This window comes from Hemitrygon akajei, chromosome 10 (genome assembly GCF_048418815.1).
Source record: "Hemitrygon akajei chromosome 10, sHemAka1.3, whole genome shotgun sequence".
NCBI classification, from domain to species: Eukaryota; Metazoa; Chordata; class Chondrichthyes; order Myliobatiformes; family Dasyatidae; genus Hemitrygon; species Hemitrygon akajei.
Genome location: NC_133133.1, coordinates 168,897,105 through 168,923,199, shown reverse-complemented (window position 1 = coordinate 168,923,199; position 26,095 = coordinate 168,897,105). Strand labels below are relative to the sequence as shown.

The following is a 26,095-nucleotide window of genomic DNA, read 5'->3' as shown; positions in this document are numbered from 1 at the left end:
TTCAGCACCACGTGCGCCCCCATCTTGGACACACTCAAACGGGACATTGGCCCCTTCCAGGCTTTCAATACCCGTACCTTTTTCAAATTCTAACGTCTCCCGATCCTTCCAGTTACTCTCTAGGCAGCCCCCCGTTGGGGAAGGCGCAACCCTGCGAGCTGAAACAACCTCCTCGGCCATTTCAGCTGACTTCTCCACAGCAAGGATACCCTTCCTCTCTAAGACTGCCCTCATTTCACTCTCGGGACCATCGAGAACACCTTTAGAACTCTCAACTTCTTCAAACAATTCTGCCAAACCAGACAGATTAACCATGTCCAACTCTGGACATTTTAACAACTTTATCCGTTTCTCAACTTTAGTTCCTACCTCTAGGACCTTTCTCTTCACTAAGGGCAGGGCTATTTCCTCTCCCTTACCCCCTTTTACTATACTGCTTTCTGTTTTACCACCCTCGGAACCCTCATGGTATAGGGTCGGTAAAAACATCTTGGCCAGATCACCGCTGGCTTCATTTAAACTGTCCTCTTTCTCAGCCGCTTTTTCCGACAGGCTGCGAGTGACCGCGCATGCGCGATAGCTTTGGGACTCTAGGGGCGGGACCACCGCACTCGCCCGTCTGCGGGTCGGCATCATAGCTGCCACCGTTTCAAAAAACAAGAAATAACTATCAACATCCGTCTCTTCGAACGGAGGTACTACTCTCAGCTCCCGACTAACATTAAACCGCTCTCTCCTTAGCTCCTCCCTCTCTCTTTCTCTCCCCGCTGCCGCTCTCTCGGCTGCTGCTAACTCTCTGATCCGAATTTCATGCTGTCTTTGCCTCTCAGCTTGATCCTGCTCGTTTTCCATCTCTAACCCCTTCGCCAAATTTAACAAGTCTGATTTGGTGCTCATAAATTCACACACGTCCATCTTTGCTGGTTTTTCTGTCTGGCTACCTGCGTACCAGATCCAAATTATTTTGTTTTGACTTACAATCCCGATTGACTGACCTCCCCCTTTTTGGTGTCAAATCCCGAGACGAGAACCCCACTTGTTACGAAACCAGTAACTGGTTTCACTTACCAGCAAAGATAGATATGTCAGTTGAAGTCCAATGGTACTATTTTCAAAAGTTTTATTAATAAAGGGGCACAAAAATTAAGGTTAATACAAACATTCAGATAACATGCGTCAATACTCAATCTAAAACGCAGGTACATTAATAATCACTCAGAAATAAGCTCTTTCGTTGTCTAGGGTATATAATACTGAGTCCAATTGGAAATATAAAGAGTCACTCTGAAGTCTGCAGGCTTTTCTCTTTTGGTTTCACGTGTTGGAGAGAGAGAGAGATAAAACGGAAAAACTTGCCCGAAACATCCATGGAATCAGGGGAGCGATCTTCCCCGTTGTTAGTTAAAAGCGATCTTCCGTTGGTTCCAGCCACAAACCCCGCATTCGGAATTTAACGCACGTGGCTTATTTCAAAATGGCTTCCCGTTCCCACGGGAAGCGTTATCGTGCTTCTTGGTGTCTCCTTGGTGCGTCTGAGGGTCGTCCTCTTTCAGACCCTTCTTTATACTGCCTCACGGGATCTCAGGTGTCAATCAGGTTGCAGGTGATACAATCTCTCTCAACCAGCCCACTTTGCCCGAGGGCTTTACAATGTCCCTGCGATTTGGCACGTCTGCAGTTCCCAGGTGTCTCCTGAGAACAATGCCACAGTCGCCAGCTTTTGTCCCAGTGGAATGTGGTATCCAGCACGTCGCTGTCTTTCCATTTCCTGTGTCCATTCAGCCTCTCTCTCTCTCTCTTGCTCTCTCTCTCTCTCGGGTCATTGACCCCCCTTTCACTAGGGCTGTTGCAATTCTCACAAAGGAGGGGGCTGGTATCATAACACACTAAAAACCCTGAAAACCTGGTACCTGAATAAACTCAGCATTGGCCATATCATACGCCATAGGCACTTCGATTACTGGGGCCAGCTTTAATAGTAATTAGATATTATCTCGCGGGCCAAAGATAATTCCACCGCGGGCCGGATTTGGCCCGCGGGCCTTGAGTTTGACATATATGCACTAAGGTAACACAAGGTACTGCTTATTTGTAAGAAATATGTTCTTCTCTTGCACAGTGACTTTAGCCCCTGGATTTTGTAATGACAGAAGTGCAGGTCAAACACATTTTGTGCATACATTGACACCATTAAGCAATGCACCCACATCCAACAAGAGAAGCTGCACTCTCAGATGGTAAGGCAACAGAAGAGCTTTACCAAAACATGAATACTTACCTACTTCCGTTAAACTAATCTGCAATATTATTTGCTCATCCTCCCAATATAAAGCCTTTTATAAATATTCACAAAACAGAAAATGGAGATACAAGAGGACAGACAAATCAGAAATATTCTTTGAAATGGCAAATGATCAGCACAGTAGCACAGCCTGTAGAGACACTACCTCATCGTGCCAGAGACTCGGGCACAGATCTGAGCTCAGTTTCTGCCTGTAAGGAGTTTTGCATTCTCCTTGTAACAAACTCAGCTTTTCCTGTTGGGCCTTCATCCCACATGCCAAGGAGGTGCAGGTTGGTGATTTATGTGGTCACTGTAAATTGTCCTTAACGTGGTTGGGCTGAGTTGCTCTCTGATCTTGGCAATTCATTTGCAAAAGTTTTGTCTCCATATGAGGAGACGTCGTCAGTGAGCTGTTAATTTTTGGTGTATCCTCTGAATGCTTTGCCTTTATATACTTATCAATTAACTGTCCGGTCGTCATTGCGGAAACTCAGTTGTGGGGAGGAGATTTCATCACTGATAGGTTGCATGGTGCACCTTGTGCATTGTGGTCTGCAATTTTGCCCACATTGGCTCATAAATAGGATTGAGGTCTACATGTCTGCTTACAGAATTGTTAGCGGAAAACCACACTTCCATGCCATGTGTTTGCTTGCACCATGACTTTCACTAATGCCCAGTCAAATTTGTGCCCCCTCTCAATCTTCATAGGTAGAGACTAGGGAGAGCTGGTCACGCCACTTTATACCCATTTGATGTTCAGGGATCCATGTGGGTAGCCCCTCATGTGTGGAAGTAGAACCAGGGAGCAAATGAAGAGAATGTGAGATGATTTGGAGTAGTGCAGAGGTTCCCAATCATTTTATGTCATGAACCTATACCATTAAGCAAGGTGTATGTGGATTGCAGGTTGGAAGCCCCTGGATTAGTGTATTATTAGTGAAAAAAGAGTGGTTGAAGAGTGGTCCAGACTCAGTAGATCAAAGTACCTTTTTCCATGATATATCTCTTTAAATATTTCATATTTTTACTGGGTTTGTGTTAAGGATATGAAAATGCTGGGAAAAGGAATTACGTTATTGATTACTCATAATCTAAGTGAATGGCAAACTGGATTGAAGTGGCCCATTTCCACGTCCATATTCCTGAAAATTATCAATTGTGTCAAACAGTACTCATGAATATAAATCAGCAGAACTTTTACTTCCTCACTTTCTGCATATCTCAAGCAGAGAGTAATTTTCTCTGAAAGACTTTTTCTGCAAAGAACAAATTCTTTGTGGTAATGTCTGAACGTCATCCACGATTCAAATGTTATTTTTGCATGTGCATTTTATATCTTGTGTATTTTTCCCAGAAAGGAAGTTGAAAGTCTCCTCAGAAATTGCCATGGGCATCAAAAGCAGTTGTGTATGTAAGGGAGAGGAAAAAAACTGGGGGAAAAGTATAACCTAGTTTCTTATCCCTCCTCTGACTGCTCCTTGTGCCCATCATCCACACACTCCTTCCACTGGGTCCCTTTCCCTCACCTCCTCCCCTACTTTTCTACCTGTGACCATTATTTAATTTCACTTCACCTTTCTTTCTTATCAGATTCCATTATCTGCAGCCCTTTATTGTCTCCTCCTTTCAGCTTCCAGCCCCTATCACTATCTCCACCCCTCTATTTCCCTTGACTTCATCTTTTTACACCCCTTTTCACCTGAATTTTGACAGCTCTAACCCACCACCCTGCCCCCACCTAACTCTTCATACTGACTCTCTCTCTGCTCTTTCGGTCCAGGTGAGGGGTCTCGAGGTAAAACATTGATTGTCCATTTCCCCTCACAGGCTATCTCTGATGTGATGAGTTTCCCCGGTAGATTGACTTTCCTTCAGATTTCAACATCTTCAGTCTCTAGTGTCTACTAGGTTTATATGTGAAGGTCTTTGGTCTTGTGATAGATCATTGATTTAAAACATAGACTTATAGAGCACTACAGTGCAGAAACAGGCCCTTCAGTCCATCTAGTCTGTACTAAACTACTAATCTTCCTAGTCCCATTGACCTAAATCAGTGGTTCACTTTGTTTCTATCAGCTATACATAGGGATTAATTTAGCACCAATTTAAAGTTTTCCTGTACTTACTTCACTTGAATGAATATTTTATCCAATGTGGAGTGGGACTGATTTTATATTGAGAGTATATACCAGATCATGTATAACCAGAGTTACAGTTATTTATTGACATCCGTGTACCAGTTGTTCAATCTGTCCTAGTGCATGATAATAAGAGATATCAAGTGACTTCTCACATGTGAGCATCTGGCCAGTGGTCACTTTATTTGGTACGGGACTGCAATCTGGTGTGGTCTTCTGTGGCTGTAACCCTTCCACTTCATCGTTCGAAGTGTTTTGCATTCAGAGAAGCTCATCTGCACACCACTGTTATTTGAATTACTGTCACCCTTCTGTCATCAGATTTGGCCATTCTCCTCTGACCTCTCACATTAACAAGCCATTTTCACCTACTGAACTGCCACCCACTGAATGTTTATTTTCACATCATTCTCTGTGACCTCTGGGGACTGTTGCACATGAAAATCCCAGGAGACCGTCAGTTTCCGAAATACTCGGAACACCCTGTCTGACACCAACAATCACTCCACAGCCAAAGTCACTTAAATCACATTTACTCTCCATTCTGATGTTTGGTTGGAACTACAGCTGAGCTCCTTGACCATGTTCTGCATGCTCTTATGCATTGTGGTATATTGTCTTTTGGTTCACCAGATCCCCTTGCCCCATCTTACGGGTGGGTAGATATTCAGACCAGCTTCCCCATCTGTACTCCTTCAATCAAAGGGAATCTAAAATCTCTCATTAATCAGACTGTTTGCTCCCGCTTATGCCACCCAGACATTTAGGAACGTATCAACACTTATTCAATGCTATAGCAGATGTAGTTTTGTTCCTCACTATCCCAATTTACAGAGTGAGGTTTTCAACACCATTGATGTGTAGCTGGACATGGGAAGCACCAGATCAGAGTGCACCAGGACTGGCCAAGCCTGCCGCTCACAGTGTCCTGCCACGGAGAGGTCTGTAGTGGGGATGAGACAGTCACTTACCTCTCTGTGGACTGTGCATTTGGGAAGAAGGTCATAGTCCATCCCAAGCAGCTGCATGATGGAGGACACACTGATCTTTGGGCTGTTTCCACACCCACACACACACACACACACACACACGTGTGTGTGCAGATGGACATCAAGACTGCGGGACGCTTGTCAGTGCAACGAACGGTGCACTTGGGTCTGCTCAAAACCTGTTGGCGTACAGCACATTTGGGTGTCCGTAGAGGAAAGCTGCCACCTGGCACATTCCAGGCTGCAGGAGTACATGCTGAGGGGCACCAGTAAGCTTGGTGCAGCCACCGCAAGAAGTCAGGGGGGAAGGGTTCTGCTGCTACTGGACAGGGAGGGGTCAAGTTGGCTGAGGAAGCCCCTCAATTATTGTAGCACTGAGGGCCACATGAGTGGCAATAGTGCCGTTGGTTTTAAGAAATGTATTTGAATACTGCTTAAGGTGTTGTCTATGAATGTAAGAATAAAAAGGTATTGCACAGTTTATTCTTGTAAATGCATTTTTTATTATGTTTGAAATTTATTTTCATTAAGAAAAACTATTCAACGGGTATCTATGTTGATGCTCCACACTCTGGAACAATTCAGTAAAGAAGACCGGGTTGGGGACATGATCCGGAACTGGGCTGTGCCTGGGATCAATCTGATAGGCTTTGTCAGCCTGCCATGTCAAAGGCCTTTAGCTAATTTTTATGCCTCTGATAACCAGACCCATATTAGAAAAAAAAAGTAAACTTAAATAATCAACTATGTGTTAATATTATTGGAAAAAAGAACGTTAAAAAATGCTGTTAGTTAAATGCATGACAGAGTGTAGGACATTAGTAAGAAGTATTTATCTATTTAATATTTAAGCTGAGGTAAAATAATGATAAAAAAAAACATAATTCCCCAAAACACTTGTCTTTTTATTCCAAGTTGGTGACTCCCTCCAAGCAGATTCAGATTCAGACATATAGATCGAAGCACATTTAGTGAAATGCATCATTTGCGTTAACAAGCAACACATGTTGTGGGGACTGCCCACAAGTGTTGCCACACATTCCAGCACCAATGTAGCATGCCCAGCACAATGCTCAGCCGAACAACACAAAACACAAAAAAAGACATGACAAGCAACAAAACAAGCCCCTTTCCTCCCTCCTACTTACATACACTGACAGCCTCCATCTCCAGGGCATGTTCCGTCCATTGGGCTGATGGCTGATGGAGCTGCTCTATGTACGTCAGCTACCTCCAATTTAAACCATGGGCTCCAGATATGAAGTGGCCTCACAAGCACATCTGAGCAGGAGTTCGGTATAACAGCATCTGATGTCCAACTCATCTTGGACATCTGTGTTTCAATTCATAGGTGTGAAAGTTAAAGAAGATCTGATCTACGAAGAAGATGTCAATTCCCAATAGAGCCATCTACCAGAGGTAAGTCCTTTTTGGACCCTTGTATGTGCTTCATTCTGTCTAACAATCTGAAGACCAATGTCACATCATTCTTAGTTTTCCTGATCTTTAATTTTGTATTTGGTTTGTAAATCTGCTTTACTTACAATATCCAAGAGAGGGAGCTACTCCTATATGGAACATGCATTGTCAGAATGATTAAGTCTCCAGAACAGATCCACTAGAATTGTGCAAGGATGAGGAATTACTGTTACGGGGGAGATGGGGAAGGTAGTTTGTTCTGTTCAATACAGGGAAATTATAAAGATATATGAAAACCTTTCAAAATCATAAATGGCTTATTCTCAACATCAGGAGAAGGAAACCGAATTGGAACTTGCTTAACTCACTTTACACTTATGACTGGGCAGCCATGCTCATTTCCAATGACATGTTCAAGTTTGCTGATGACACCACCATCACTGGCCGAATCAAAGGTGGTAATGAATAGGCATGTAAGAGGGAGATTGAAAATCTGGTTGAGTGGTGCTACAACAACAACCTCTTACTTAATTTCAGCAAGACCAGAGAGCTGATTATTGACTTCAGGAGGAGGAAACCAGAGGTCCATGAGCCAGTCCTCACTGGATGATCAGAGGTGGATAAGGTTCCTCAGTGTTATCACTTTGGCGGACCAGTCTGGGCCCGGCACGGATTACCAAGAAAGCACAGCAGTGCCTCTACTTCCTTAGGAGTTTGTAAAGATTCAGCAAAACTTTTAAGATTTTGATAAACTTCTATGGATGTGTGGAGGAGAATATATTGACTGGCTGCATCATAGCCTGGTATAGAATCATCTCTGCTCTCGTAAGAAAAATCCTTCAAAAAATAGTGGATATGACTCAGTCCATCGCAGGTAAAGACTCCCCACCATTGAGCATACCTACATGGAGCAACTTTGCAGGAAAGCAGCTTCTATCATCAGGGATTCTTACCATCTAAGGCATGGTCTCTTCTCGCTGCTGCCATCAGGAAGAAAGTACAAGAGCATCATGACTCACACCACGTGGTTCAGGAACATTCACTACCCTTCAACCAGCACACACTAGAATGAAATGGGATTACTTCACTTGTAGCATCATTGAACTGTTCTGACAGCCTATGGACTCACTTGCAAGCACTCTTCATCATGCTTTCGATAGTTATTGCTTATTTGTTTATTTCTTTTTGATTTAAAGTTTGTTGTCTTCTGCAGTCTGGCTGAATGCCCAAGTTGGTGTGGTCTTTCTTTGATTCTGTTATGGTTATTATTCGAATGCCCATGAGAAAATAAATCTTAAGGTTGTAATATGGAGACATATGCGTATGTATTATGATAATAAATTTGCTTTGAAGTTTGAACTTTGATAAACTATGGAGACCCCATTCCAGGGGCAGCATGGTAGCATGGTGGTTAGCACAACACTTTACGGTACCAGTGACCCGGGTTCAATTCCCACTACTGCCTGTAAGGATTTTATACGTCCTTCCTGTTTTCCTCCAGGAGCTCTGGTTTCCTCTCACAGTCCAAAGACGTACTGGTTGGTAGGTGAATTGGTCACTGTAAATTGCCCCATGACTAAGCTGGGATTGCTGGACTGTGCAGCTCAGAGGGCCGGAAGCGCCAATCCCGCGTTGTGTCTCAATAAATAAAGGAAATACTCAATAGATTTAAAGCGTTTGGTGAAGGAATCGACAAAGAGCTGGGGAGATCCTTGCTGCATCGGGCTGGGCTGCCAGGAAAACAGATTCAATGGAACCATTAAACAGAGAATGGGATAAGTACCAGAAGAGCAGAACTGATCAGGGCAAAGCAGAGAGAGCAGGAGAACGTCATTCATTGGCTGGTTCTATGGGAGATGCACGTTGGATAAATGGCCACAGATGAATCATTCTTTGATTCTATAATGTTTCTAATTTCATCATTTTTCTGCCTCATCATTCATGCTGATTATTATGGTCTGAACTCTGAAATTTGATAATCCAGTCCCCATTTTTAAGCATACGTTATATCAGTTTGGACCGATCATTGGCATTATGGGTCAATGACTGAAATGTTGAATTGAATTGACTTTATTTCTTACATCCTTCACATACATGAGGAGTAAAAATCTTTACGTTACATCTCTATCTAAATGTGCAATGTGCAATCATAATAATTTATAATAAATAGAACAGTCAATGTAACATAGAGCACACTCAAATCAGCATGAGTTAATCAGTCTGATGGCCTGGTGGAAGAAGCTGTCCCAGAGCCTGTTGGTCCTGGCTTTTATGCTGTGGTACCGTTTCCCAGATGGCAGCAGCTGGAATAGATTGTGGATGGGGTGACTCAGGTCCCCAATGATCCTTCAGGTCCTTTTTATGGGTTCTTTATGTTGGCAGGTATCAGGTGTAGTGTATTTAATATTTCAGTAATATTTGAGTAATATTGTATATATATTGGTTGATAAAGCAGTCTCGTTTCTTTAAATGACTAATTATGGGTCATATGTAAAAATATGTTAATTGCATACATTATCACACGATACATCCTCACTTAAGGAAAAGATGAAGTTATGCATTCTTCAGATTACTGCCTTCATTTGAATTAATTTAATGTTTTGAAGTTACAAAACTTAACAGTGGGCACAAGGGCTGCCTTGGTTAACTTAGTGCACATTGGGCCTTAGTGTTCAGAAGAACCAAGTCTACATTCACCCAATCACATTGCTTAAAGGGACCAGTGAAGTCCACCAGCAAGAAATTGGTAAGACCTTGACCCAGAATTTAAAAGTACTTTGCTGATGAGTTACATGAGCCCAACTTAGCTGAAGACAGGAGCACAAGAGTATATGAGTTATAGAGTTGGGATGGATTCCTAGAGCCCAAATTAAGTCAACATTAAGTGAACAAAACAAAAGAGATGGTTGTTGACTTCAGGAGGGCATGGAGCAAGCACTCTCTGCTGAACATCAAAGGCTCCTCCGTAGAGATTGTTAAGAGCACCAAATTTCATGGTGTTCACCTGGCGGAGAATCTCATCTGGTCCCTCAACACCAGCTCCATAGCAAAGAAAGCCCAGCAGCGTCTCTACCTTCTGCAAAGGCTGAGAATAGTCCATCTCCTACCCTCCATCCTCACCACATTCTACAGAGGTTGAATTGAGAGCATCCTGAGCAGCTGCATCACTGCCTGGTTCGGAAATTGCACCATCTCGGATCACAAGACCCAGCAGCGGATAGTGAAGTCAGCTGGGAAGATCATCGGGCTCTCTCTTCCCGCCATTACAGACATTTACATCACACGCTGTATCTGCAAAGCAAACAGTATTATGAATGCACCCCACACAAACTCTTCTCCCTCCTGCCATCTGGCAAAAGGCACTGAAGCATTCGAACTCTCACGACCAGACTGTGCCATCAGACTCCTCAATACCCAGAGCCTAGACTGACACCAACTTACTGCCCTCTACTGAGCCTATTGTCTTTATTGTACTGCCTGCACTATTTCATGCACTTTATGCAGTTCTGTGTAGGTCTATAGTCTAGTGTAGCCTTTGTGTTGTTTTATGTAGTTTCATGTAGCACCCATGGTCCTGAAAAACATTGTCTCATTTTTACTGTGTACTGTACCAGCAGTTATGGTTGAAATGACAATAAAAAGTGACTTGACTTGATTTAGATGCCACTGAACCGGTGTGCAGATCTTCCTAGTGCAGTGGCCACAGAGTGTGTGCTGGAATTTTGAATTTAATAATATTATGAGAACTCATTTGTGTGCAGCGGTGTTCATATGTTGAGCATCCATAACCCCAGGACTTCCTGTATAAACATATTATTTAAATTGTAGAGGGCAGTCCTATCTGGAATTATAACTGTATTTACTCTCATGTATTGTTACTTGCAAACTTATTCAACTTAGGTAGTGATATTGCACAGGTTTTTTTTAGTAAAATACCTGAAATTGTTGCAAATACTTATGCTTTAAGCAAGCTGAATGATACAGGAGAGATAGGCTAAATTCTGAATTTCATCCAGGATCTGCATTCCAAGTCACGTAACGACAAATGAAAATTCTATTGAACTAATCACCTTCTAAAGGGAAGAGGGGGGAAATTGTTTTCCAAAATAACAATAGAAATTATTGAAAATACTTGGCAGTTTAGATTGCACGTGTGAAGAGAGAAACAAAAATAATGTTTCGGGACGATGACCTGTTATCAGAGTTTTCTTCTGATGGCCAGTTTGATGTCTTCATTGGTGAAAGCTACCCCTGAGGTATGTACGTCCTTGCATCCTTGCAATGACTGCTTTGAAAAATATGACAGTGTTGTTTTTCATAAATGACTTTGTGCTGTTGGTGAGTTGCAAGCTTGAAATAAAAATAGGGCTGGAAATGCAGTCATGCATGAAAATGGCACAGCTGATGGCAATCATCGCCAGTTGGTCCTGGTGCACTGGGCTTCCTCTGCAAGGATCTGCAGTTTCAACCAGCTGCAGCCAATCTATTTCCCATTTTGGAAGTACCATTCATCAACTGGAACGGATATCATGCATGCGATTCTCAAAAAAAAATTTCTTTGACTTGAGAGGAAAGAGAGAGATGGAGAGAGAGAAAAATAGAGATAGAGAGATAGTGAGAGAAATAGAGAGTGGAGGGTGGGGGAGGGGAGAGAGAGAGAGATCACATCTGCAGGACACAAGGATGTAACGGGAGACGTGGACCTCCCCACACAAGGAGCACTGACTCAAGAAAGTAGCATCCATCATCAAGGACCCAAAGCATCCATGCCATGTTCTCTTCTTGCTGCTGCCATCAGAAAGGATATACTGGATATACAAGCCTTAGGCTGCACACCACCATGTTTGGAAACAATCATTACCGTTCAACCATCAGGCTCCTGAACCATCGTGGATAACTTCAGTCTACCTATGGACTTACTTCCAAGGACTCTACAATTTGTGTTTTCAGTATTATTTCTTTATTATTATTATTATTATTATTATTATTATTATTATTATTATTATTATTATTATTATTATTACTACTACTACTATTTTTTTGTTTTTACACAGTTTGTCCTCTTTTGCACATTGGTTGCTTGCCAGTCTTTGTATGAAGTATTTTGTTGATTCTATTGTATTTATTCATTCTTCTGTGAATGCCTACAAGAAAATGAATCTCAGGGTAGTATATAGTGACACATGTATACTTTGCTAACAAATTTACTTTGAACTTTGAAGTTTGCCAGAGAAGTCAATGCATAGCAGTACCAGTATTACAAGAAGTTTATGAACACCCACATCCACAACAAATTACATCATCTACCAGATGTAAAATTTCACCCACTAACAAAGAACTATCACTTAGTGACAATCTCTATCAGTCAGGGTATTTGATATTCTAGTAGCTCAACAGACATTCACACATTATCAGTAAAAGTATACACATGGCACAACCTCTGCATGTCAGAGCAGCTTTCTCTATACATCTATTTCAATTTCTTACAGAGATGAGAATATAGGAAAAAAATAGGCAGATGGAGAAAGTGGGAAATTAATTTTATCCATGCGAAGACTGAAATTCCGCTATTCTGTTTCTTGGGGCACGTTAGTGGTTAGAACAATGCTTTACAGACCAGTGATCTGGGTTCAATTCCTGCCGCTGTCTGTAAGGAGTTTGTACTCCTCATGACCACATGGATTTCCTCCTGATCCTTCGGTTCCCTCACAGAACGCAAAGATATACCTGTTGGTAGGTTAATTGGTGATTGTAAATCGTCCTGTGATTAGGCTGGGATTAAATTGGGGGATCGCTAGGTGGCACGGCTCAAAGGGCCGGAGGACTGATTCTGTGGTGTTTATCAATTAATCAATCAATAAATAACAAACCAATCTGTCTGTTCATTTGTTGACCCATCCATCCATCCATTCATCCACCCATCCACCCATCAGTCCACCCATTCATCTATCCACCATCCATCCCACCCATCCATTCACCCACCCACTTATCTATCTATCTATCTATCTATCCACTCACTCATCCATCCATCCCACCCATCCATTCACCCACCCACTTATCTATCTATCTATCCACCCACTCATCCATCCATCCCACCCATCCATCCACCCAACCATCTATCCATTCATATCTATCCAACCATCCATTTGCCAGATTGGCCTCCCTTTGTAAATACATACAAGCAATTTATTCTAATTAGGATTACAGTGAAATCAATCATATTGTTAATAGCATTCAAGGAAGTGACCTAGGTGGTGAGCAGCAATTGGGATGGGAGTACTTGCTCAATCAAATCCACCAGAGAAATTTGAAAGGTGGGACCAGAGATTGTCACAGGGCAAATGGCTGAATGGTGCATGGCAAGAGGAGGCCAAGGTAGGACGAATGTGGAGAAGTCAGAATGGCAGTTCAGATGAATATTGAAAGCCTCAAACAGCCAACACCTCAGGTTCAGTATGCAAAATGGATGTATTCAGTAAAGCATTCACCCATTCTAGAGATGTTCCTTCCAATGCAGAGGAGAACATATCTTGAACTAATTAGATCTGAAAAGCAAAAGGAATTTGCTGCAAACTACTAGCTCTGAGTAAAAGTCTGGACAGAAAGCTTTTCAAATTCATTGGGAGTAAACATGAAAATGGAAGGTTATTTTAGGCAATGTGTCCACACATAACAGACTGTTCTCCTTGAAAATGTTAAATGTCTCAATTCTCATCTTTACAAATGTTCAGAAATGTGTGTATGTTTTCCCTTTAGTTATTCACCCGTTCACAATGTACAAAGTAATTCCTTAACTGCACATGTGATGCAAGTAGACATTCATGGTTCAAATGCCTGCCACCACTGAAATTACTGATCTGACTACATGCACTGTGAAATGTATGTAAGCATTGTGGTTACTGTTCTTCAGTTGCCAGTAAAAATTTCAGGACTGCTTAAGAAAAATATAAATTGGCTACAGCGTGTTCAAAGCGCAGCAGCAAGAATCTTAACCTAAAAAAGAAAATCTGAGATCCAAGCACATTTCACCAGTTTTGGCATCAATGCACCGGCTGCCCGTGTCCTTCAGGATCAATTTTTAAATGCTCTTAATTGTCCATAAGGCTCTGAATAACTAGCTCCTATTTATATTTTGGAATGTCTATCCCCTTACATTCCGAGTTGTAATCTCAGATCCATGAATACTTGGTTCCTAGAACAAAGCATATAAGAACTGGTGATACAGTGTTTTGTTCTTGTGCACCAAAAATTTGGAATACTCTACCAACTGAGATACACCAGACTAGTACCTTGGACCATTTCAAAACACTTCTAAAAGCCTAGTTTTTTATTTGACCTACATATAGGATTATTTAATATCTGCTGATATTGATGACATTTATATGATTTGGTATATTCAATTACATTTTCCTCTGTATGTTTGTTTTCACTTGCGATTCTTAATTTTTCCTTGTATTTTCTATGACTATATTGATTTATGTTCACAATCTATGTAAAGAACTTTGAGCCTTCGTCTTAATGTATCATATAAAGTTATTATTCTTGTTTTTTTTTCTCACCTAAAGCTGGTAAAACCTGAGGTATGGGCATAACCAAACTCAATCATTTCTCAATTGCTAGGAACTTTCAGATTATTCGAGTGTTGTTCAGAATTGTGGCTTTCTGAAGATTTACAGAGACATTGTTGTGTTGCCCTAATTGTTTGTTACTATTGTGTAGTGACTTCGGGATGATGCCAGTTGTAGATATTACTACTGAGACATTGTTGATGCTCCATAGTCTTTCAATTTCCTCTTTCAATTCAGCATATTTCTGGTCTCTTCACTTAGTGATTTCTGTATGTTATGTTATGTGTTTGGAATGGCTATATCTATTAAACAATATATTCCTGCTTGTTTATCCTATATTATTATAATGGAGTGTCCCATCTGTAATAACCAATTGGTCATAATATAATTTGTGAGACTCTGACTCTGAAACTGGATCAGACTTATATTTATAGTAAGGTATGGTTTCTTTTAAGAGTTTCCATTATAATGATACAGGATAAACAAGCAAAAATATATTGTTTAATAGATATAGCCATTCCAAACACATAACATACAGAAATCAATAAGTGAAAAGACCAGAAATATGCTGAATGAAAGAGGAAATTGAAAGACTATGGAACTGGATCAGACTTATATTTATAGTGAGGTATGGTTTCTTTTAAGAGTTTGTATTTTAAAGCAAGCTTTTGTTGAATGATGTTTGCCATTTGATTGAGTTAAACTGCTGCAGGATCCTGTAGTGTGTTGGATTGTCTCTGGTTTCCCTTGATATTTTCCGCATTTATCATCTTGAATTTATTGGTCTTTATTTGTGTATTTTGATACTTCTTTTGTGTTCACTACCTGGTTCTGGATTGCCAAAAGGAGCCCTGTTGTTTCTGGGAAGAGGCCTCTGTCTCCGGGCCAGACTTCTTTGTTTCTTTGCCAATATCTAGTCTGTTCAGATTGTGGGGATGTCTTCCAGGAAAGGTCTTTATTATAATTATTTTTATTATTATTTTCATTGTTTTGCGAAGTGCCAATGGAGATGTAGGCTCTCTTAGAAGAAATTTCAGAACAATAGTTGGTTTACAAGGTCATGTTCTCAAACAGCTTCTAGCCTCTTCTAATGCAGATTTTATAGTATAATTTATACTCTCGGCTGTGTAGCCAGCTTCGTGCATTTAACTGTCTTGTCTGGAGCTCAAATGCTTCTGTCTGGGTCGTGTTGTCTCATGTAATGGGAAACAAAATGCATAAGGAGTGAAGAGCTTCAAATGAATGCCTAATGAGGGCATAAAGAAAACTAGCAAGACATCTAAGGATTTACCATACAACAAGAACTCCAAATTTTTCACTTTACATTTTTCTTGTCAATTTCTATTGATGACTGAAAGAAAACTAGCTGGTTGCCATACAGTTATTAAATTAAAATAAATGATATAGAGGATGGAGAAGGAACAAAAGAGATTTATTAGGTTTAAAGCAGAAGCAGATGTTTCTACTTTAATAAGATTGATTGTACATATAAGGTCATTCCCTTAAGAACAGGCAGAATGTTGTAAATGTAGAGGTAGTGGATGGTGTCTCAACTGAGGTGGATATCTGTCATGCAGAAATTTCTACCTGCGAGGGGACAGAAATGAAAGGCTACAAAAATAAGTGAGCTTTTCACATATTTAGGTAGTAGGGTGGAGATACATCTCTACCAAAAGAGGTGTAAGGTGCTCCTTCCCTCTGTTGGCCTGTGAGTCACCCCTGGGCTAGGTGCAGCACCTGCTTAGCAACCCCCCTACAATCAGGTCACAGTCATGTGAAGCCATGGGAGCTGCTGGTGCATATCACAAGTCCTGGTCGTGCGACCACAGATGCCAGACAGACAATCTCTGAAGGCAAACTTCAGAGATGAAGTAAGAAAAGGCTGTCAGGAAAATTCATGGTTATGGAAAGAGACACCATGATTGCCCCATATCATACAACATGGTACCTAATAATGATGATGACATTAATGATTAATATATTTAATCTGGTAGATAGATACTGGAATTGTAGGTAAATTGAGATCAATGAGCCAGGGAATTGGAGCTTCAGCCAAGGATCAAAAATGGTTGAAAGGAACTGAAAGTCTCTCCTGGTTCTATTCAACAAAAATGACTTTACTCAGAGAATGTTTGCAATGTTGCCACCAAGAATTGTTGAGGCAGAATGCAGACAGATTAGTATTAGTGTTAGTTTATTATTGTTACATGTAATGTGATACAGTGAAAAACCTGTGTCCTGCATACCATCCAAACAGGGTGGAGGTATTAAAAGGAAACAGAGTGTAGAATATATTCCTGAAGAAGGGTCTCAGCCCGAAATGTTGACTGTTTATTTCCATAGATACTGCCAGACCTGCTGAGTTTCTCCAGCATTTTGTGTGTGTTGCTGTGGAATATATTGTTACAGAAACAGAGTGAGTACAGTGCAGGTAGGCAAGTAAAGTGCGAGGTACACGGTGAGGTGGATTAGACGATCAAGAATTCAAGTGTTTAAGAATCTGATAACAGGGGGATAGAAACTGTCCTTCAGTCTGGTGGCTTGCTCTCTTAGGTTTTTGTACCTTCTGCCCAACAGGCGAGGGGGCAAGAGAGAATTACCAAGGGGGTGAGCCTGTAGTTATGTCTATTTCTTCCCTGAGGTAGTGAGAAGTATAGATGGAGTCAATGGAGGGGAGACTGGTTTGTATGACGGACTAAGCTACATTCACAACTCTCTGCAATTTCATGGGGTTTTGGGCAGAGCAGATGCTATGATGTATCTTGATAGAATACTTTCTGTGGTGCTATAAAAACTGGTGATGGCCAATGAGCATGTTGAATTTCCTTAACCTTCTGCAGAAGTGGAGGCTTAGGAGTGCTTTTTTAGCCAAAGCATCCATGTATTTGGACCAGGATAGATTGTTGATATGTACTCCTAGGAACCTGAAACTCTCAACCATCTCCATCTGAACACCATCGATACAGATAGGGACATTTACTCCACTCTGCTTTCTGTAGTCAATGACCAACCTCTTCATTTGCTAGGAACTCTTTCATTTTACTGATATTTAAGGAGACCAAAAGGTCTGGAGATGCTGGAATCTGGAGCAGAAAAAGCAAGCTGCTGGAGGAACTCATCTGGCCAGATAGCATCTCTGGAGGGAAAAGGAAATTTGGTGTTTTGGGTCAAAGACCTTCATCCAAAAGAGAGCAGAGGAGCGATAGCCAAAATGAAGACCTGATGAAGGGTCTCGGCCCGAAACGTCGACAGTGCTTCTCCTTATAGATGCTGCCTGGCCTGCTGTGTTCCACCAGCATTTTGTGTGTGTTGTTTTTTTTTGGATAACATTGTAATCAAGAACACAGAAAGCAATGGCTCCTGATGGTTACTCCAAGGGGACCACTACCTTGTTGTAGGGTTTAGAAGCTTACGTGCCTCAGTGAGCTATGTTGACTGGAGTCAGGATGTTATCCTTTGGTGCTTGGTAGCTCATGCCAAACAGGTCAAAGGGGAGAGGACAGACTAAGTCTGGTCCACTGGTCCTCCAGGTTGGGGGTCAGATCAGGGCTAACAACTCTAACTGGTAAAACAAAGCTATTTTGGAAACAACAATGAAGAATCCTTCTACATCTGTGTGCGGCAGTATGGCCAGATAGAGATGGAGGACCTTCATTGCGGCCCTAAACGCCAGCGGTGTAATGGGCAGTAAGCAAAGGTGTGTATGGTTGTGAATACGATAGGTTCAACCTTGATGTGATTGGGTTTGCTGTAGCCCATTTTTTTTTTTAATTTTTGATACTCCTCAAAACTATGCTTCTGCCTTATTATCAAACATGGCTCAGAATCAGGCATATCATCACTGACGTACGTTGTGAAATTTGTTGTGGCAGAAGGGCAGCAAAATTGTTGTATCACACAAAAATAGATAATGCAAAAGAGGAACAGCGAAGCAGTGTTCATGGGTTCTTGGACTGATCAAAATTCTGATGGTGTAGGGCAAAAAGCTGTTCCTAAAACACTGAGTGTGGGTATTCAGGCTCCTGTACCTCCTCCCTGATGGTAGTAATGTGAAGATGGTATGTTCAGGATGCGCTACCTACTCTTGAAGATCTCCTTGTTAGTGAGAGGTTTGTGCCTGTAGTAGAAACTACAACCTCTGCAGCCTCTTTCAGATCTGCACGTTGGAGCCCACTCTGTATGCTGGGTAGTGATGCAACCAGTCAGAATGCTCTTCACAGTATATCTGTAAACATTTGTTGGAGTCTTCGGTGCTGTACCGAATCGTCTCTAAATGCAAATGAAATTTTGCCACTTTTATGACTTCTTTTAGACTGGCTGCATCACAGCCTGGTATGGAAATACCAAAGCCTTTTGAGCAGGAAATGGTACAAAAGGTAGTGGATTTGGCCCAATACATAATGGAATAATTCCCCCCAACCATTGTTTGCACATCTACATTAAACATTATCATAGAAAAGTAGCATCTATCATCAAAGCTCCTCACTAGCCCAGACCATGCTCTTCACTCATTGCTGCCATCAGATATAAAGTACAAGAGCCTTAAGACTCACCACCACCACCACCAGGTTCAAGAACAGTTACTACCCTTCAGCCATTAGGCTCTTGAACAGATGGGGTTAACTACATTCATTTAAGGACAGTTTATCTTGTTATTTCATGCTTGCTATTTATTATTATTTATTTGTATTTGCATTTGCACAGTTTGTTGTGCATTGATTCTGTTTACAGTTACTGTTCTATAGATTTGCTAAGTATGCCCACAGAAAAAGAATCTCAGTGTTGTATGTGGTGACATGTATGTGCTCTGATAATAAATTTGACTTTGACTTTGTTGGCCGCAGTATAAATCCTCTTGAGATTTTAATGTTCAAGAACTTGAAGCTACTCACCCTTTCCACTGCTGATCCATTAATCAGAACTCATGTTTTTTCCTGACGAAGGGTCTTGGCCCGAAACGTCAACAGCGCTTCTCCCTATAGATGCTGCCTGGCCTGCTGCATTCCACCAGCATTTTGTGTGGTTTGTTGTTTGAATTTCCAGCATCTGCAGATTTCCTCGTGTTTGCTCATGTTTTTTCTTCTGACTTCCCCTTCCTGAAATTAGCAATCAATTCCTTGGTCTTGCAAGGATGCTGTTGTGACACAACTCAACCAGCTGATCTATCTCACTCCTGTGTGCCTCCGTGTTGCTATATGAGACTCTGCCAACATAGTTCAAAGTACATCTATTATCAAAGTATGGATACATTACACAACCTTGAGATTTAACTCCCAACAGGCAGCCACAAAACAAAGAAACCCAAAAGAACTCATATATTAAACAAAATGACAAACACCCAATGTCAGAGAGAGAAAAAAGAACAAATTGTGTAATCAATGAAAGTAAGCAAATACCATTTAGAATGAAAGTGAGTCCTCATTCATGCCGATGCAGCCAGAGCAGGCCATTAGGGGTGAGAAACATAAATAAATAGTTAAATTAAATAAGTAATGCAAAAAAAAAACCCAAGACTCTGAGCAGCAAAGAATGGAGTAAACATTGGGGAGCTGTGAGCAGAATTGACCCAACCCTGAAAAGGCAGCATCAGAGAACTTATGGATGGCATTTGAGCTGGGTCTACCCATTGAGTCATGAGCTGAGCCTTGCTACATAATCATGAATAGAGAGCAGGGCAGTGGGATAAGCACACATCCTTTGTGTGTACCAGCGTTGACTATCAGCAAGGAGATGTTGTGACTGATCCGTAATGACTGTGGTCTCCCAATGAGAAACTTGAGGATCCATTTGCAGAGGACTACGTGCTTTGAAGTTCGTTAAATACAACTGAGTGTATGATGATGCTGAATTCCGAGCTGGTAATCAATAAACAGCAGCCTGGTGAATGTACAGCTTTTTGTCTAGCTTTGCTTGGTAATGGAGCCAAATTTGTGAATCCCCTTGGGCGATCATGCTTCATTTAAGCCGCTTCACAAATATCAGTTGTTTTTGTCACAATGGTTGTTTTTCTTTCTGTTTTTTTTGCTACGTTATGGTGTCATGTTGCTTTCAACGGCTGATAAGCCAGCTTCATGTTGAATGATGGAACAGATTCAAAGGGCCAAGAGACCTACTATGCCTTGACTTTCCAAATTTCTATGAAAACATTGGCAATTTGCTCTCAACCCCAGTCTTGTACTGGAGGGTTGTAAGACCAATCCTATACAATACAAGTTTAACAATGGCAATAGAAAATTCATTTCCATCCACAATTTGTGCCAAAATTAAGTAATTTTGGAAAGTTCATGAATATGGAAGAGTGTTAGGTAACTTTTCCATTAACATGCATGGAGACTGATTTCATGCAACATCCCAAGACAAGCCTTTATTTTGTGTGAAACAGATATTGAGGTGACAGAACCAAGGCGAGGTGAGGCAGTGAGCTCATCACCAAGCAGGAGGAAGAACTGAAGTTCAATCAGTTTAAAGGATGGGCCAAATTGGAAAGATCGGGACAGGCCAAATCAAAGTAGCAGTGTCCAGGCCCCAAAGCGCCAGGCCAGATTGAAATGGTCAGGGTGTGGGGGTCTGAGATAACAGATGGAATGGTTTAGATCTCTGCTTCACTCTGCACTGAACTAAGGGTCTACGGACAAACTCTTTTTGTGCACTTCAGTTCAGGATGCTATTTGTCTGTGTTTATCGTTTGCATGATTTGTTTTTTTTTCTGACATTGGGTTTTGATGGTCTGTTTTTTTAATAGGTTCTTTTGGGTTCCTTTGTTTTGTGGCTGCCTGTTTGGAGGTGAATCTCAATGTTGTATAATGTATATGTTCTTTGATAATAAATGTACTTTGAACTTCAAATTTTTGAACTTTGTACTAAACACTTACTGGTGACATTATGGCTTAATGTTAAGGTTGCTTCCTCACAGTTCCAGGGTCCCATGTTTGATCTGAAATTTGAGTATGGTCTATGTGAAATCGGCATATTTTCCCCCTGTCTCTGCAGGGCTTTCTTCAGTTTCCTTCCACATCCCAACTACGCGTTTTTGGTTTATTAGGCAGCTGCAAAATTACTTCCAAGTGTCGATGGGTGGCAGGTGATTCAGGAGAACATGGAAAGGAAGTTGAGGGCACGTACATGAAGCAATGTCGCAGGAAAGCAGCACCCATCATAAGAGATCCTCCCACCACCAATCGGGAGAAGGGTATAGGATCTTCAGGGCTGACACAACCAGGTTCAGGAAGTTATTACCCCTTCGCCATCTGGCTCTTCAACCAGAAGGGGATAACTTCTCTCAACTTCACTTGTCCCATCATTGAAATATTCCTACAACCTATGGGCTCACTTTCAAGGACTCTTCATCTCCCATTCTCAATATTTATTGCTTATTAACTTATTATTATTTCTTTCTTTTTGTATTTACACTACTTGTAGCCTTTTCCACACTGGTTGAACACCAAAGCTGGTGTGACCTTCCATTGATTCTATTATGGTTATTGGATTTATTGAGAATATCCACAAAAAATGAATCTCAGGGTTGCATATGCTGACATACATGTACTTTGATAATAAATTTACTTTGACCTTTGAAGTGGGGGAATGGGACTGACTAGAACAGGAGTTCCCAACTGTTTTATGCAGTGGACCAACACCATCATGCAAGGGATCCGTGTGCCGCAGGTTGGCACCTCCTAGACTAGATGCTCTGAGAACTGGCATATACTTGATAGGTTTCCTGGATTGCAAAGGATTATGAGGTCATGTTAGTTCCCAACCAGACCTGGATGACAGACTTTACTAAGCTACAACAGACCAATGCCAAGTGCATTCTTCATGGCTTTAGAGCAACATCCCTTACATTAATGTAAGTCCAGTGATTGTACCAAACTTTGGAATAAATGCTCTTTAAACCCTTCCTTATCTCTTTTTCTTTAAGCAGCGTTTCAACACTGAAGGTTACTTGCTTCACTCCAGTCCCGTGGGTTTTGTGGAATGTGGTGAGCCCAAAGTGGCAGGAGGTGCTTGAATGGATCGGCAGCTTTGTGTTGGTTGTGAGGTGATGAATGTCCACCACTTATGCTGAGCTTCCCTTGGGCTTTCGATGCACAGATTCAGTCTCAGGTGATAAAGGCCAAAAAAGTTTCCTATTGGTCCTGTAGGCCAGAGGGACAAATAATAGTGTAGCTGCCAGAATCCAGAGCAGAAAAGCAAATCACTGGAAGAACTCACTGAGTCAACAGCATCTGTGTGGGGAAAGGAGTTGTCGACATTTTCGGTTGAGACCCTGCTTCAGGTCTGTAGGTCAGTTATACCCTAGTACAAAGCTTGATAGGGAAGTCATTCAGTGTTGTGATAGGAAGGATTGGGAGAAGTGTTAAGACAAGTTTACATCCTTATTTGAGACAGCACACACAAAGTGCTAGAGGGATTTGGTTCTCTTCATCCTGACAGCATCTTCTGGTAATCGCTCTTTGTTTAAGAGACTCCTGGATAGGTACATGGAGCTTAGAAAAATAGAGGGCTATGGGTTACCCTAGGTAATTTCTAAAGTCAGTATATGTTCGGCACAGCATCGTAGGCCAAAGGGTTTGTATTGTGCTGTAGGTTTTCTATGTTTTTTTCCCTCTTTATGGAGGTCTGCTCATCCAGTCCCTTCCCTACATCCTCGTTGTGAGAAGTGGAAATGAGGTCTGGTGAAGCTGCATAGGTTAATCCCCTGTACAGTGGGATACAGTGGGTACAGGGGATTGTAGAAACATTGATGAACTCCAACCATACTATTGACTTCAGAGGACAAAGGAGTTGGGAGGTCAACAATGCCTGTGCTCCACTGGGAGCTAAAGGCCCAAATAAAAATGTTAAAAGTGAGTGGCTAAGGAGTTAGCAAATGAAATATAAAGTAGGAAAGTGTGATGTCACCACTTGAAGAAAAAAAATTTAAAAACAAAATATTATTTAAACATTTAAAGAGTGATACAAAAGAATCTGGGAACTTAGTATATAGAACTCATGAAGAAGGGTCTCAGCCCGAGATGTCAAAAGTTTACTTCTCTCTATAGATGCTGCCTGACTTGGTGAGTTCCTCCAGCATTTTGTGCATTCTTCTGATTTGAAACTCAAGGAAATGGCATTTGAGAACAGAACCTACTAACAGAATGTTATCCTTTATTGCAAGGGTACGCAATATAAACAGGTGGCAGGGTGGAGACATATCTCTACCACAGGAGGTGTGAGGTGTCCCTTCCGTCCACTAGCCTGTGGGTCACCCTTCGGCAAGGGCTGTAGCACCTGGTTAGTCCCGCCCCGCCGATGAGCCATGGGAGAAAGTTGTGGATGGTTGTATGAGCAGTTGTTGCACATCACAAATCATGATTATGTGACCACTGACACCACATAGACCATCTCTGAAGAGTATTGATAATGGCTGGGGTCACCCTTCATGTCAAGGAGCTGTCCAGAAGAAGGCAACGGCAAAGAACTTCAGTAGAAAAAGTTGCCAAGCTCAGTCATGATCATGGATAGAACAACAACATGAAGGGGATCTAATCCCTCGCTCAGTAGACAGATTAAAGACAAGTGAAAGACCATGATTGCCCACATCATACGGCACAGTACATAATGATGATGATGATGATGATGCAATAAATATTAAATTTAGGATGTTTTCATGGAGCTTTGCAAGACACTCGGGGGGTTATGTGAACAGCTTTGATCTCCAAATCTAAGGAAGGATGTGCTTACATTGGAGACATTGCAGAAAAGATTTATAAGATTAATTCTTCGGATAAAAGTGTTGTAGTATGAAGTTAAACAGGTTAGGCTAAGGTTGAGCAGAATGAGAGGTGTTCTTATTGAAGCATACAAGGTTCTGAGGATGGATGCTGTGAGAATGTTTTGCATGTGAAAGACATGAGTGTAGGTTCAGAATAATGCGCATTCATTTTGGATGGAGGAAATTCTTCGAGGTTACATATGTCAGGAATTGTCTACCCCAGAGAGTTGTGGGGGCAGACAATGAATATATTCAAGATGGAGATCTGCTCACTAAAACTACTAAGGAAGCAAAGGTTACTATAAAAATTTGGGAAGGAGGGATGAGGTCCAGAAAAGCAATGTCTGACTAAATTTGATAATTGTGTTCTTTATCTTATTGTCTTTCTTTTGTGCTGCATTGGATTTGGAATTACAATTATTTCATTCTTCTTTACACTTGTGTACTGGAAATGACATTGAACAATCTTGCATCTTGAAATGACTTCTTCTTCTACCTCCTGCCCTGCAATCACTTGCCTCGTTGTTGGTACGCAGGGCTGAGCATTCATTATGTAACATATGGCAGATGGATTTCAACAACTTTAAAGAGTAAAAGGATATACTAAATGCCTGTAAGATTCTAGAAAAATCAATTAGAGTTCAGTGACGAATTAAAATGCAGGTATCTTACCTGATGATTCTTTAAGTACCAATGGCCTGATATGCAGATCCTTCCTGATGCTGAACACATTCAGCTTCACAGAGGCAATGCTGGCATGGCATTAAAGCTGCTCAGAGATCAGTGCGATGATCTGCATGAAGTTATGCCTTAAAATTTAGATAGCCAGCACTCTATGTGTCACACGGACTCCATTTTGATGGCCCTATAGGACTTGTGACATTGAAAAAGTGCACACTACGGAGCAGGATTGCATCCTCTGATGTACCACACAATCTGCTGACTTCATGTTGACCATACTTGAAGGTTTTAACATCTATAGGGAAAGCAATGAAGACATTTTTATTTTCCCTCTGCATCCTCAGAACGATCAGCTTTGCTGCAGTAAGACTAGAGCAGAATTCTAATGACCACTGTTGTGAGCAAATGATCTGATTTAATGTTGGTGCAGGTAACACAAATCCCCACAGAACTGCAGAAATGAAACACATTTCAGTACTTAGCATCTCCTCTGTTTTTAGGCTAAACTGCTTATAAGATCAAAATTATAGGATTAGATATCATTGTTATTATTGGATAGGTTTTTCAGGATGCTCACCAGTTGCATTCAAGAGTATTTCAACTATCTGACAAAACATAAATCATTAACGATCACATTCATTTTGTTAACTTCATAATAAAGTTACTGTAATTCAGGGTTTAACTGCTGCAGTCAATGTATAATGCAGTTAAGCCTCTAAAAGGCACTGAAATCATTATCAACCCACAAAACTTGTAGAGTAAAAATATTGACCTTATAAAAATGGCACCTCTTCAGGGGTTCCTAACTTGGGGTCCACACATCCCTTGGTTAATGGTAGGGGTCCATGGCATAAAAAAAGGTTGGGAGTTGCTGCTCTTCTTCATAAAGTTGAAACCATTTCTTCTCCCATTCCACTGCCACAGGTAGCAATGTCTGTTTAATGCAACATTTTTACTCTACTGGTAACTCGTGGTATTAAGAGGTTAAAAAAAAATCTGAGGAGTACGTAGCTGCAGTAATGCAGCCCTGTTACCTGTCACAAAGACTGAGCCTCCAGCAATGTTACATCTACACATATGCCCTTCCCAGGGTGGATGTGGAGAGCCTGTTTTCTATGGTGAGGTGTATCCAGAACTAGAGGGCACAGCCTCAAAATTGAGGGGTGACCATTTAGAACGGAGGCAAGAAGGAATTTTTTTTTAGCTAGACGGTAGTAAATCAGAATCAGGTTTATTATCACTGGCATGCGATGTGA

General features: G+C 41.3%; 2 long non-coding RNA genes across 2 annotated transcripts in view; one reads left to right on the top strand and one right to left on the bottom strand.

Annotated features, from left to right (window-relative positions):
* The window catches only part of LOC140734932 (uncharacterized), a 123,896-nt gene that overhangs the window by 34,484 nt on the left and 63,317 nt on the right, over window positions 1-26,095 (top strand). The window lies entirely within an intron of this gene.
* On the bottom strand, window positions 8,840-25,299 carry LOC140734933 (uncharacterized). The gene is made up of 3 exons (XR_012100642.1): window positions 24,831-25,299; window positions 19,294-19,497; window positions 8,840-10,124 (listed from the first exon to the last, which is right to left on the bottom strand). It is a non-coding gene; the product is annotated as an uncharacterized lncRNA (long non-coding RNA).